This window comes from Heptranchias perlo, chromosome 15 (genome assembly GCF_035084215.1).
Source record: "Heptranchias perlo isolate sHepPer1 chromosome 15, sHepPer1.hap1, whole genome shotgun sequence".
Lineage (NCBI taxonomy): Eukaryota > Metazoa > Chordata > Chondrichthyes > Hexanchiformes > Hexanchidae > Heptranchias > Heptranchias perlo.
The window spans coordinates 44,110,064-44,124,330 of record NC_090339.1 but is presented as its reverse complement, the minus strand read 5'-3'; positions in this window follow the sequence as shown (position 1 = coordinate 44,124,330).

Genomic DNA, 14,267 nt, shown 5'->3' with positions numbered 1-14,267 from the left:
AAAAGAATAGTTGTGTTAGTAAACATTCTTATAAGAAAGGCACTATGGGTTGGCACTTGGGTGAGAAATGAATTCAGGGCAATTATTGTGTTTGGCATTAAATTAATCACCTTTTCACACTTGGCACTTTGGTCTGCAGTGTCTTTTCATAGCAGCTTCTGAGTTAGTATTCTCAGTGTGTCTTTCAAATGAAAGTTGGCTGAATGGTTTAATTGGTTTTTAACACAGAATTAAGGAAGTGGTGAAAAATGTAATAAGGACTGTTAATGCAGAAGGATTTTGTGTAACTGTTCTAGGGAGGGGAATGAGAAGGTGACCAGAATCGCTGTGCTATCAACTGACCCCTGGCATCACTGGCGGCAAGTCGTTGTGGTGACCATCCTTCTGCTTCTTTAACACCTTTGCTTAAGTCTTTCTGGTTAGATGATGTCTGTTTCTTTTGCTCTGCCTCATCCAAATGCAATCTTCTCAGTATTGCCATGTTGTGCAACGTGCAGCAACCTACAATAATGCAGGAGGCTCTTTCTGGGGCATGTTGTAGGAACCCCCCCCAGACCTATCAAGGCACTGAAAACTTTATTTCAAGCTTCCGGGTGGTCCCATTGTTCTGGTTATACCTGAGCTGTTCTGGCATCCTTTAACATTCTTAGAAGGCTGGAATAGTGGGGGGATGGTTGACTGGTATAGGATAAAGGCATCATGATAGCTGTCTGAGAACCTAGCACAGACTTGCATGATCTTTTTGTGGTATTCAAAAACCAGCTCCACATCAATGGAGTGAAACCCCTTCCTATTAATGAAAGCAGGTCTTCTGGTACATTGATGAGTGTGGTCTATGACCCGTTGCACAGGTCTGCTGCAAATCCCAGAGGTCTATCATCTTGACGGTTGGCATCTATAGAGTAGGGGATGCATTGGTTGGCCTGGAAAATACAGTATTGGTGACCTTCTTGATGCACTTGTGCAGTGCAGGCTAGGTGATGCGGGAAATGTCCCCCGTAGCACCATAGAACAAGCCATAGGCAAAAAAGGTTGAAGGCGGTGATGACTTTAACAGTCATTGCCAAAGCATGACTGCCGGGTCCAGCAGGCAGGAAGTCTTCCTGCAGGAACCTGCAGAGATCAGTGACAGCCTGCCTGGAGAAGTGCAACCTCCTCATGCACCTCCTCAGACAGAACCAAGAAACTCACTCTTGACCTAAAGACCCTATCGAGTGGGTAAGGCCAATTATGAACAGCCCCCTTTGCCTGTTGTCTTCCAAGAGGTCCAACTGCTGCTCCCATTGGTTATTCGAGCATGCTGGTGCTGGTGCTGCTGCTACTACCATTGCTGTTCCTCTTCCTCCTCCTCTTTCTCAATCCAAGTCAATGAAAGAATGGTACCCATGATAATCTCTGAGTACTTACTCAAAGTGAGTAAGACAAAAAAAAAATCAGAAACAAGCACATTCCAAGCCCAACTATGCCTTGGAAGTCCATAAAGCACAATATTACACAGATCCTTATGATCTGAGTGCCTATAGCTGAGTGCCGCTTTAAATACTGATTCCCGTGGCCCTCTGAAACCAATCCCACTAGGTGGCATTTTACTTGGCAGGTTTGGCGATGGGCGGGACTTCCACTATTTCCTGTTAAAATTGCATCAGGGTCCTAATGATATCATAGGACAAGCGGGAATTGTGCAGGACCGGAACAGTAAATACTCTCAGGCTATATTATATGCGCTCCCACCCGTTCCTGCCAGGTTATCTCATTTATCCCATTTCCTCTTCCACTGTTTTCAATCTTGGTGAGCCTTGGGCTTTCACTAAGGTTTCTCAATATTTTTTCTTTAAAAAAATACACTTCTTATTGCCTTGTCATTCAATGGCTTCAACTGAAGTGTTGTCTTGTTGCCAGATCATCCATTTTCCTGAATAAAGGACACTGCGCAGTGATGAATCACTCTTGTGGGTAGCTACCATGAGAAAAAAAAGCGATAAAAATAAAACTTAAAAAAATAATATCTACTGGGTTTACACATTTAGTATTGATGTTGCAGTGTTGTTTTCAATACTCTTAAAGTTTGGAGAACTAATTATAAAACATGGGCTGTTTTTATACACAAATTAGACTTTCAAAGTCCCACATTCATCAAGCCCCTCACTTTTCAGTTTTATTCAGTAAAAGTCTTAGATTTTCACACTTTGCTTCCTTCGATTTGAAAACAGTATGCTGGATTATATTCTAAATGGCAGCCCTAGGAACATAGGAACAGGAGCAGGACATTTAGACTCTCGAGCCTGTTCCGCCATTCAATGAGATCATGGCTGATCTGTGACCGAACTCCATATATCCACCTTAGCCCCATATCCCTTAATACCTTTGGTTAACAAAAATCTATCAATCTCTGATTTAAAATTAACAATTGAGCTAGCATCAACTGCCGTTTGCGGAAAAGAGTTCCAAACTTCTACCACCCTTTGTGTGTAGAAGTGGTTCCTAATTTCACTCCTGAAAGTCCTGGATCTAATTTTTAGGCTATGTCCCCTAGTCCTAGACTCCCCAACAGTGGAAATAGTTTCTCTCTATCTATCCTATCAGTTCCCCTTGAAGCCTCAAAGTGCTTTTGCAGCTCTAATTATTCAAACTTTTAAGGCCCCTAAATTGAAAACATGCTAACCTTTTAAAGGGTAATTTTCAGATGATTTGATGAATTCTAAAGTTCTAAAATGTAAAGATGTAACTTGTTCAAGTTTAATTTAAGAAGCAAAATGTATACAAGTATAAAACGTCAATTTGCTTCACTAACTTGTTCAGCACATTGGAAGCAATTGGGATTTTTTTTTAGGTTTGCCTGTGGAAAATTACTCTGCCAACAACATTGATTATGCTGTAGTATATTTTGCAATCACAAAGACAAAATGATCTCATTACAGAAGAACAGCATGAACTAGTATGAACATATTTGAGCTTGGAATGTTATATCATTGCAGTTTAGAATAAGGTTAAAAAATTATCTGTTGAACCTGCTGTGTGGACTCCTGTTCTCTGTATCTCCCAATGTGAAGCTCTTCATCATAATTTTCACAGTGTCTCATGTTTATCTAGACCTGAGATTCAATACAAATTTTCCAATGCAGGTGGCCTATTGTTAAAACTAATGTTCACAGACAAAACATAAGGGTTCCAATTTTTGTCTCATGAATCTGTGCAATCAGAACCTCATGGAACAGAAATGTGGATGGAGATCATTTTACACCAAAACTAAAGTCCGGTTACTTTTAATTCTCTTTTCTGTTTATTATACATTTCTGCTTTCATGTAACCATCTCCCTGAGCAGTTAAAGCAATCTATTACTTTTTACCCTTCCATAACCCTTCATAATCTTGAAGACTTCTATAGGGTCATTCCTTAACCATCTCACCTCTAGTTAAAAAGTCTTAACTTCTTAAGTGTCTCTTCGACCTTGGTAACATCCATATGAATCTACACTGCACCTTTTCCATTGCTTTGTCATTTGCTTTGTGTCAGCTGTGGCTCAATGGTAGCACTCTTGCCTCTGTGTCAGAAGGTTGTGGGTTCAATTTGCATTCCAGAGACTTGAGCATAAAATCTAGGCCGACACCGAGTGCAGTACTGAGGGAGTGCTGCAATGTCGGAGGTTCTGTCCTTCAGATGAGACCTTAAACTGAGTCCCCATTTGGCCTCTCAAGTGGACATAAAAGATCCCATGGCACTATTTTGAAGAAGAGCAGGAGAGTTCTCCCCAGTGTCCTGGCCAATATTTATCCCTTAACCAACATCACTAAAACAGATTATCTGGTCATTATCACATTGCTATTTGTGGGACCTTGCTGTATTCAAATTGGCTACCGGGTTTCCTACATTACAACTGTGACTACACTTAAAAAATACTTCATTAGCTGTGAAGTGCTTTAAGATGTCCTGAGGGCATGAAAGGTGCTTTATAAATACAAGTCGTTTTTTTCTTTTATACCTCCCCCAATTTGGTGTCATCATTTTGATGTTGTTCCCTCAAATTACTAAGTGCCTGTTCTTTTCCAGCCTCTACAATTCCGCTTTGCAACGGAAACAGATATGCCGTGAATGGGAGAGCTTTAAGTTCCAGGAACCCGGCCACAAAATATGAATTAGGCTGACCCTGGAACTATACATTGGATTACCACACCGCAGGTCAGGTGCATGCTAATGGTGCATTTCCCCTCTATTGCCAGAATGCAGGCAACATACCTAAATTGGGGCCGAGGAGTCAATTGTGCAGTAAAAAGGTTCATATTATGTCTCGATTAGGGACAAATTGGCTGGGGTTTTCCACTTCTGTGCTCATTAGCCTGGAGTTTTCTTGCCCATTATGGTAAATGGGAGGAAATTTGTGGGCTGGTGAGCGCCGAAGTGGAAGCCAGCCATTGTTTATTAGGAGTTAGTAGCTAGTAAGCTATTTGAGTCCTACTTATGAGATCTTTTAGCACATTCTAACTATAATGAAGGTTGTTGGAACTGGTAGATAACTGAACTAAATAAATTACAATTTCTTTTTTACTGCTATGGTGAGTCATCTGAGTTTGTTTTAAAATTAATAGCTACTGGAAACTATAACAATTCAATGTAAAACAAATTGTATTTGCAATTATAACATGAGAAATTGATGAAATTTTTGGTTGCTGAATATGTTTCTTTGAATGTACCTGCCTATCATTTAAAATATTGCAGCATTCCTTCTTTGAATGGTTCACAGTTTACGATTCATGCAGTTCTGTGAAATGAAATGTAAATGCAGCTGCAGTCCCTGATAGTACTCTCAGCGAGACCAACAAAAACTCTTATGTGGCAGATTCAGCTCAGGTTGTTTGGCTGCTTTCACAAGGGTGTGACTTATCCCATGGACCATGTTTCCAGTCTACGAGAAAGAGCACCCATTAAATATTTTGACAGTACCTGCACTATCACCTTTTACCTTCTCTGGGTATAAGATTTCAAGGAAATTTTCAGGTCGAAAGCATTATTCAAGACGACGCCACAGGGTCCAACATTATCATGTACGACACAAGTATTGCTATAGCAACTCTACAGTTATGTTGTTGAGTATAATGGAAAGCACGTCATTCCCACCCAATCACTTCGTGTTTTAGATCACTCACCTTGTAAGTCCATGTGTTTAAACATGAACCCCTACTTCATCGCGATGCATTTTGTAACATTCGTATAACTGAAATGTCAATCTTGTACCAATACTGTCAACAGAAAACATATCAGGTCCTGGTTGAAATGATATTTATGCCATGAGTGGACCCTGCAAAATGTAATTTTGATTGAGCTGTTCAGCTGCATCCACTTACAGTTGTCCAGCAGGCCCCAATTTGCCTTCTGTACGTATGTTGTGAATGGCAAGCATAACATCTGAAAAAAAGCACTAATGCAGTGATTAAACACAGCAGTATGGAACCTGTTACTGAATCTCCTATGCTGCTGATGGAAGTGAACCAATTCAGCCAGAGACTCTGGTGTCATATAGGAAGCTGTAACAAAAAACAGAAAATGCTGGAAATAACACAACAGGTCTGTCAACACTTGAGAGGTGGGGGAGGTGGAGGTGGGGGAGGGGGGGGCGCGTGTGGAGGAAATAGCAGATACTCCAGCTGCAAAGAAGAAGTTAATGGGTTGAATGGCCTGCAAACAGCTTAATAGAAAAACCGGGAGCTGCAAATGATTGAAAAGATTAGCTCAGCAAGGCTACGAAAAGACATGAAAAGAACAGCAGAACATGGAAATAGCTTAAAATGGTGAAAAAGCATGGAAAAGGACCACAGAAAGAAAATGGTAAAAAATGGGAGACATTGGTAAAAAGAGAGAAGAAAACCCCCCCTGCAGATGCACAAGGTCAAAAATGAAAACAAAATGAAGGAAACCACCTCGTGGGGGGAGGGGAGAATTTCCAACAGGCACTAGAAGCACCTGCTTTAAAAGGGGCGGACCTAGTTAAATGTGGTGGTAATGAAATGGTTATATCATATGTCCCATTTTCTGTCAATACTGTCTTATTAGCCATCAATACATATCACATCCATATAAATAGGTATCCAGTATTGTTAAGGGCCATTAAAGGCAGAATTGATTTTTAAAAATTGATTTTGCAGCTTTTTCAAAATAATTAATTAAAATCTTATTTTTCATCCAGTTTTGACAGGTTTTTTTTCAGTGTTGCTGACAATTGCTTCAGCATCTCCCTTTGTGCCTTCTGTGTGCAGTTCTTCTCTTCCCCATTCTACAGAGGACACAATGAGTTGCCCCTTGAAAATACCTCTGTATCTCCACTTTTTAAAAAAGAAGAGGAGTAACAGTGGAGGGAGTCCAGGCTGGTCAGGCACTACAGGAGGCATTTAGCACCCATACTGTAGTGCCTCCAATGGTGATGGCTGTTTTGGAGAGGCCAGTGAGAGCCAGACTCCATGTAAGGACCAAACAGTGGGAACGATAGATATGACGGTCAATGGAGCCACCTTTCCAGTGAGTGTTGTATGATGGACCACCAAAAACATATTCAGAGATCATAGCCAACAGGCTGTTATAATAGATAAAAGACTGGGAAGGTGGAGTGATTTTTGTCAAATATGAATAACCCCATCACTCACATATTGTGCTGAACTAGCAGTTAGCTGCTTTACATGGCAGCTAAGATAGTGGGTGAAAAAGAAACCTTTATGACCTAGGAACCAGGCAACCTTGGGACAGCATTTGAAAATGCTGTCATTGATTAGGGTTTATTATTGAAGGAGGCCTGTAGTCAACGCCACACAGTCTTGGAGAGAGGTTGTAGCCAACCATGGGAGAAGATTCCTCTGATCTTATGGCTGTACAGTGATCTGTCCTCACATAGATCTTTGGACCCATAAGTCAAATATGACCACCAGTAGGCTACGTAGGGGATGCCAGAGACAAAAAACACATCGTCTCACACGAAGAAAGTAAACCCTGTTTAAAGCAAATGAACATATGGAGGTGGATTTCCTTACCCTTTTCAGTACATTAGTGGTGTGTAAACAGCATTGAAAATTTTTTGAGCAAGGAAAATCGGGTGCAAGTAGTTTCTAGTTGCCCCATTAAAACAATTCTCACGTTCCCTCACGTTTTTGTGCCTTCCCGCAATCTGTCCCAACTGACCTCATTTGGACATGTCAAGTCAGGGCCAGTGGCAAAGCAACTACAAGTTTCCTGGGTTTGCTAATGAACTCTGGGTAAATTAGAATGCAACATAAGGGGTCCAGCATCAAGATGGAAGTAAGGAATTTGTGAGCTTGAAGAGTCTGGAGAGTTCAAACACTGATTTTTGAAGCTTGAAAATACTTTTTGAATCCTCCTTTTTTGGATTTATCTCTACAAATAACCACACTTGCTTCTGATTGTGTCCCACAGGGTCAGCCCACCAGAGGAGTTCCATCCCCCTCCATCACCTGCAGTTAGGGCATCTCAGTAGTAGATATAGCTTTCCCTATGGCCATACCATTGTATGCTGTTATCGTGGAGGATGAGGAAAAGCAGCACAGGAGGACCTAAGGAGAGTCAGCCCACCAGGTATTTCTCCTCCTTTGAAAGAATGTGCAGACAGCACATTGTCATATTAGGACCTCTCTGAGGAGCTCTGCATAAGAGTGCACTTTACCAAAAAGGCAATAGGACATCTCTGTAACCAGCCACATTAATTTGCCCACACTGCTCTCTCTGTGACTATGAAGGTGCCCACCGCCCCCAACTTGTGCGGTACAGGGTCACTTCAGGCAGCCAGACAGCAGTACAAACATGCAATTGTCAGGTCTGTGTCGCTCTTTACAGCAAAGCAGCCTAATTCATAAGCTTTTGCATCACAGCAAGACAGCAGAGAGATGTAACCATAGAGTTATAATGCAGTGCTGGCTTCCCCAAGGTCCAGGGTGCAATCGATGGCACCCACATTGCATTGAGTGCACTCAGAGCATGCAGTCAACTACCTCAAAAGGAAGGGATTCCATTCCTTCAATATCCAGATAGTGTGTGGCAACAATCAGAGGATCCTTCTTGTCAATGCTCGATATGCAGGAAGTTGCTATGACATCTTCATCCTTTATCATACGGCCCTCCCTAACCTCTTCAGGTAAGAGAATCTGATCCACAATGGCGACTGGGTGACAACGCATACCCTCTGTTCCCATGACTAATGACCCCAATCAGTGTGCTGCACAGTTGCAAAATAGCATTTCAGTGAGGCACATGCAGCTACCAGGCTGGTGATTGAGAGGACCACTGAGGTATTGAAAGCGTGCTTTCACTGCCTGGACAGGAGGCAGAGGGTCTGCAACATGCTCCATATTGGGTGTCCAGCATAGTGATAGCTTGCTGTGCTCTTCAAGAAGGGCTGCACTTTGACATGGCTAAGGAGAAGGCTCCAGCTCCAGTGGATCCAGAACTACACGGAGCAGACCCTAAGGATAACCTGAGCTGACTGCTGCAGAGGGCATCAAAGGATATATCATCTCAGAAGTCTTCTCCTCTGTGTAATTTAGTCTACCTCTCACTCCACAGCCTGACCGCCTTCTCAGCCACTTGCAAACAAAGAGACATTCCCTCAACCCACTAGCCATCCTATCACATGACAACACATCGAGGTAATTTTCAATTTCGGTAGCAGATCGACTGCCTGCTATACTTCCTGCCCAATTTTACTTTCCGTTGTCTTCTGCCCTCGCTGAGGTCAAAAGCCACCTCTATCAGCCCTCTTTGCCGAACATGTCTGTGCCATTGAAGTCAATGGCAAGGAAAACGGGGCAAGATGCATAACGGGCGGCCGATCCACTATTGTCCGTTTTGCGTCCCTGAAGTTGAAAGATCGGCCCGATAGCTCTAATGTGGTCTGCGAGCTAACAGATTATCTTGTTTTTGAGCTTTCCAAAACCAGGAAGTAAACTGTACTAAAATCACCTACTTTTGAGGTGAAGTAAGTTTGCTCTGGTGTTAACTTAGAATTAATGAATTAACTAAGAATTGGAATTGGAGGGGAACAAAAAATAATAAATAATGCCTTAGAAAGAGCCAATGTGCCCTGAATATCTGCAATAGAACGCTTCATTTATAATTTCACTAAACAGCTTTAAAATAAAACACGATAAGAAAAGCTTCTACAGCAGTCTCATGTCTGCCTCAACCATGTCCAAACAGAGAAAAAATATCTTTTCCACTGAATCATTACAATTATGGCATTGTGTCAATTTATGTAGCCAGAAAATTAGCACATTCACTTAACAGAACACCTTGCAAAAATGTCATTACGATTCAGAAGCAAGGACTGACATTACAACAACCATTATTAGTATCTTACCACAGAAAGAAAAGGCCGGACAATTCTGACATCAGAACATTGCTTTTTATTGAAATCCTGGGGACAGACCATCACTGATTTAGGAAATACAGCAGGCAAAAATAAATGCTTCAGATTGAAGACATAACCTTACATTCAGCAGTTTGTTAACCAACACAATAAAAGACGAAACTGTTATCATCTCTTGTGCAGGTCCTTTTTCTAGCAGTACAATTCCAGGAGGATTAGAGAACGAATAAGGCAGTAAAAGGATTATTTCGGACTGTGCTGAGCACGCCAAATCTGAAACTAAAACAATTAAATAATTTCAGCACGTAACTGGAGTTTCTTAAAAAAAACTGTACATGGAAGATAAGCCATTGTTTGCTGCGAAAGTCTACGTCACCGTTGAATTATTTCTAACATTCTTCATTTATTAAAAGCACATTAGCGCAGTGTTCTGGAAGCTTCCCTGGTGCTGGTTAACGAAGCCACTCATTTGTATTTATTTGTCCATTACTGATTATGCATAAAATATAAAGTTAATTGTAGATTAATTACTGCCTCTCTGTTTCTTTGGACAAAACCCAAAGTCTTAACACATGGCAATTTAAAAAACCCTGAATGTTCCAAAATGAACAGTTGCTCCATTTTATATTCCTGAAATTCTTCCCAGGCTTTGCTCTATCAGCCTCTTTGTTAGAATGTAGAACGTGACATAAACTTCTACTATTTGAAACATAACGCAGTCCTTTCGATTAGACAGCTACACATAATGGATAAGGGGTAACTAGGTGGCACAGTGGATTAGACACTAACCATTCACTTCAGGAACCTGGGTTCAATCCAGTCCAGAATGATAGGATGTAAACTTCCTCTGTCTTCCAGCTGTAAAGGTCCTACATAAAATCAGTTTGGACTGTCACAATTCTAGTGAGCATGTGCCCAGGGCACAAAATTGCCACTAATTTGGCACTAAGGAAGAAGTTTTCCTCTGCCTGCTTGGTATAGTGAAATCAGAAATATGCACAGAGGAATTTGTCCTAAGCTAGTAGCCTCATTCAGAAAGCCCACAGATGGTTGGTGTGGGAAATGGGAAAATGTCACACTGCTACAATAGTGGGTGCTCTTCTGAAACTGGGCTTTAGACACTTTGGGATTGAAATTCTGCCATGTGTTATTTCTAGCCTATGATTAATGTGCTTGTGTAAACTTCTTATATGTGTTATTTTAATAAAGTCATTAATCAGTTCAAATGTGGGACTTAAGATGGTGGGGAAAGTTTCAAATCTGGTTAGAGGGGTAATGTCAAGGTGGGGGTGGTGGGGCAGTACTCAGTGGGTTGCCCCAAGGATCAGTGTCAGGATCACTACTGTTTCTAATTTACATCAATGACTTGGATTCTGAATCTCACTGTAAATTGATTTAAATGTGCAGGTGATGCCAAACTAGGAGGAAGGAGCAGAGGAACTGAAAGAGCCACCCCTGAAATAACAGAATCAGCTAAACAAAATATGTGAGTGAACAGATCAATGGCAGATGAGATTTAATGCACACAAGTGTAAAGTGTATTGCAGATAGGAAGGAACTATGAGCAACATACATATTTCATGAATGGTGTTGAAATAACTAAAGATGAAGTTGAAAGAGACCTAGGAGTCTTAGTAAACTCGATGTACAACATGTCCAACCAATGCAGAGCAGCAATCAACATATCCAATAGAATGCTGAACTACATGGTCAAATCAGTAGATTAGAAGTCAGAGGAAGTCACGATCAAACTGTACAGTGCCCTGGTCAGCTTACACCTTGAGAACTGAGTCCATTTCTGGTCACTGAAACAAGGGAGACTTTCAAAGTCTGAACATTTTCTGAAAAAAATTAAGAGAATGAGCACTTTTTAAACTTTCACTGAATTTCACTGTGTATAGACTCAACTTGTAATACATACAGAAAGCTAAAATATGGATGGCATGATTTGTTACAAGACTATAAAAGCCTATATTTACAATACAGAAACAAAGAGAATCTGACTCATAATCTATCTGCCTGCTCACTGATTTTTTCTGATTTGAGCTGTTCTTGGCTGCCCAAGTTTTTTATCAGATTAAATACAATGGGGGAGAGTTTTGGTTTGGGCACTGAATGGGCGTGATATTAGAGATGGGCCAAACACCCGCCCAACGTGGCAGTCAGGAGGCCGGAACTACTTTCAGGATTGGGTCTCATTGACATTTTGCCGGCAAGCTGAGCAAGTTGCCAGGATTTGTTTTATTTTCTCCTCCCGCTGCGTCTCCTCCTGTAGCCTGTCCTTCTCGTGAATTGTGCGCAATATTTTCCTGCATGACAAACATATGCTTGTGATTGTCAGCCACAGACTGTTAACTTGGACAACTATTTCAAAATTCTCATCACTTCTCTTATGGAATTTCTACAAAGTAGTGAGGTTTCAGTGGATATACATGCATTGCAGAATGCTGCATCTATTTCACTGAAGTCGTCCATATGCAGGTGTCACTACAGATCTTTTACTGCATTGGGTGATACCATTAGATTTGTGAATGTTCTTTAAGGGCAAATATAAGTTTACAGTCTGAAATGTATAAAATATACATTAACAGCAGGTTGCAGCTATATCACTAATCTTTGCTGATCTTATGAGATCATTAGCCATCATCCTGCATTGAAAGGGGCCCTGAGGGTCAGGGAGTTGCCACTCATTACCTATGTTGCTTCCTTCCACATACTTCAGGCTGTTGTATTGGCAGGTCTCGTGCCACCCACTCCCACTATTCCATCCCCCTTTGCTAAACTTCAGTCAGAGTCATCCCCGAGAAGTTTCAGGCTTTCTTCTTCCTGGTTCCTTTTTAATTCACGGATTCAAATTGCTTCATGCTGGTATTGCTTTAAGAGCAATCCAGCTTTAAGAGCAGCACGTCCACATTTACTGAGGCTTCCTCCCCAATTTTCTGGGCCTTCTGGCGTAATTGCTAGCAGGCCACTCAGCTTTGTCCCATCCAGTGAAAATGAAATAAGCTGAGCCCAGAACTTAGGATGGGGGTCTCTGAAGTCCTTCTCCGCCACACTTACGGCAGCAAATTTGTGGGACGTGGGAATTCAGGCCCAGTACTTTGTCTTACTTTAAGAAGCCTATCTTCACTGCAAACATAGATGAATGAATGGTTGAGAATGAGCACTCACCACACATCCCACAACTCCATAGTCATGTTTAACATCATCTTAATATATATTAAAAGCAAAATACTGCAGATGCTGGAAATCTGAAATAAAAACAGAAAATGCTGGAAATACTCAGCAAGTCAGGCAGCATCACTTAGGTCTGACGCCACGCGCCACCACATGCACACTCTCGACCTCTCTTTTCAGCAGCACCGACTCACTGTATTTCAGAGTTCACCTGATCCGCAGTTCCATTTCATCCTTCACTTCATCGGATGCTTCAACAAAAAGCTTTTTATTTTCCTTTCAGGTGTCAAGGGCCGCAAGCTTCAACAACTCTTAGATACCAGCACCCTTCCTGATCCTTCTTCCCCTTCACTTTATTCTGACCGCATGCCTCCCTCCAAGCTCACCTTTTGTCATGTTTTCATTATCCTCTCTGTCCTTCCCCTCCCTGACCCCAAACGATCAGTCCTCAGCAAAGGCCACAGCTTCATCCCCTTATACCCCCACCTCAATGAATTTCGAGCTTGACACGATGCTGAGCTCTTCCTCTGCACCTACTTCTTTAGCCAGGAATCGTCCCCCCGCACAGAGGACCCTTTCTCCCGCCTTCAGAATTCTCATTCCACCTGGACCCCTCCCTCTGGCCTCTCACCCTCTCTTGATCTTTTCATTGGGATCTGCCAGCGTGACATATATTTCTCTACTCAATTTCTCTACTCCCCTCACACATTCTAACCCACCTCCCTCTGAACTTGCAGCACTCCGGTCCCTCAGGTCCAACCCTGACATTGTCATTAAACCAGCTGACAAGGGCGGCGCTGTAGTTGTTTGGCGAACCGACCTCTACCTTGCGGGCGCTGAACACCAACTCACTGACACCTCCTCTTATCTCCTCCTGGACCATGAGCCCACCGCCGAACATCAAGCCATAGATACCCAGACCGTCACTGACCTCACCTCCTCTGGAGATCTCCCCTCCACGGCCTGCAACCTCATCGTCCCCTTACCCCGCACAGCCCACTTCGACCTCCTTCCCAAGATCCATAAACAGGACTGCCCCGGTAGACCCATCGGTTCATAAGAACAGAAAAACAGAAGAAATAGGAGCAAGAGGAGGCCATATGGACTGCTCGAGCCTGCTCCACTATTCAATAAGATCATGGTTGATCTTTGATTTCAACTCCACTTTCCCGCCTGATCCCCATAACCCTTGATTCCCCTAGAGTCCAGAAATCTACCTATCTCAGCCTTGAATATAGTCAAAGGGCTCGATTTTCGCACCCCTGAGTGGGTGCGTTCGTGGCGGGGCGGGGCTGCGAAAATCGGGGATTCCCGGGGCAGGTCTGGAGCCCGGCTCCAACCAGCCCACTTCTGGGTTCCCCAGTGACCTGCTGACATGCGCGCGCAGCCCCCGCATGTGGGACTCCCGCCGGCAATTAAAGCCAGCGGGGTGCCACTTAAGGTAATTATTTCGGTAGTTCAGGTCATTTACAGACCTGATTAGCATGATATTTTAGGAGGGGTGGGATTTTCCAAACAACTGAGACTGTTTCCCGTACTGGGGGAAATACTCCCAGTTCAAATGGACGTGTTGCAGCCATCAGCCTGTGGCAGCTGCAAAGGTCCATTTGACAGGTGGGGGGGGGAGACCCTCACTCATTGCAGGAGGCCACTCTGTCACTTTGGACAAAGTTTGGCCTCCACCACCCTCCTCCTAACAATAAAATTCACCAACTTGCACACATACCCCGG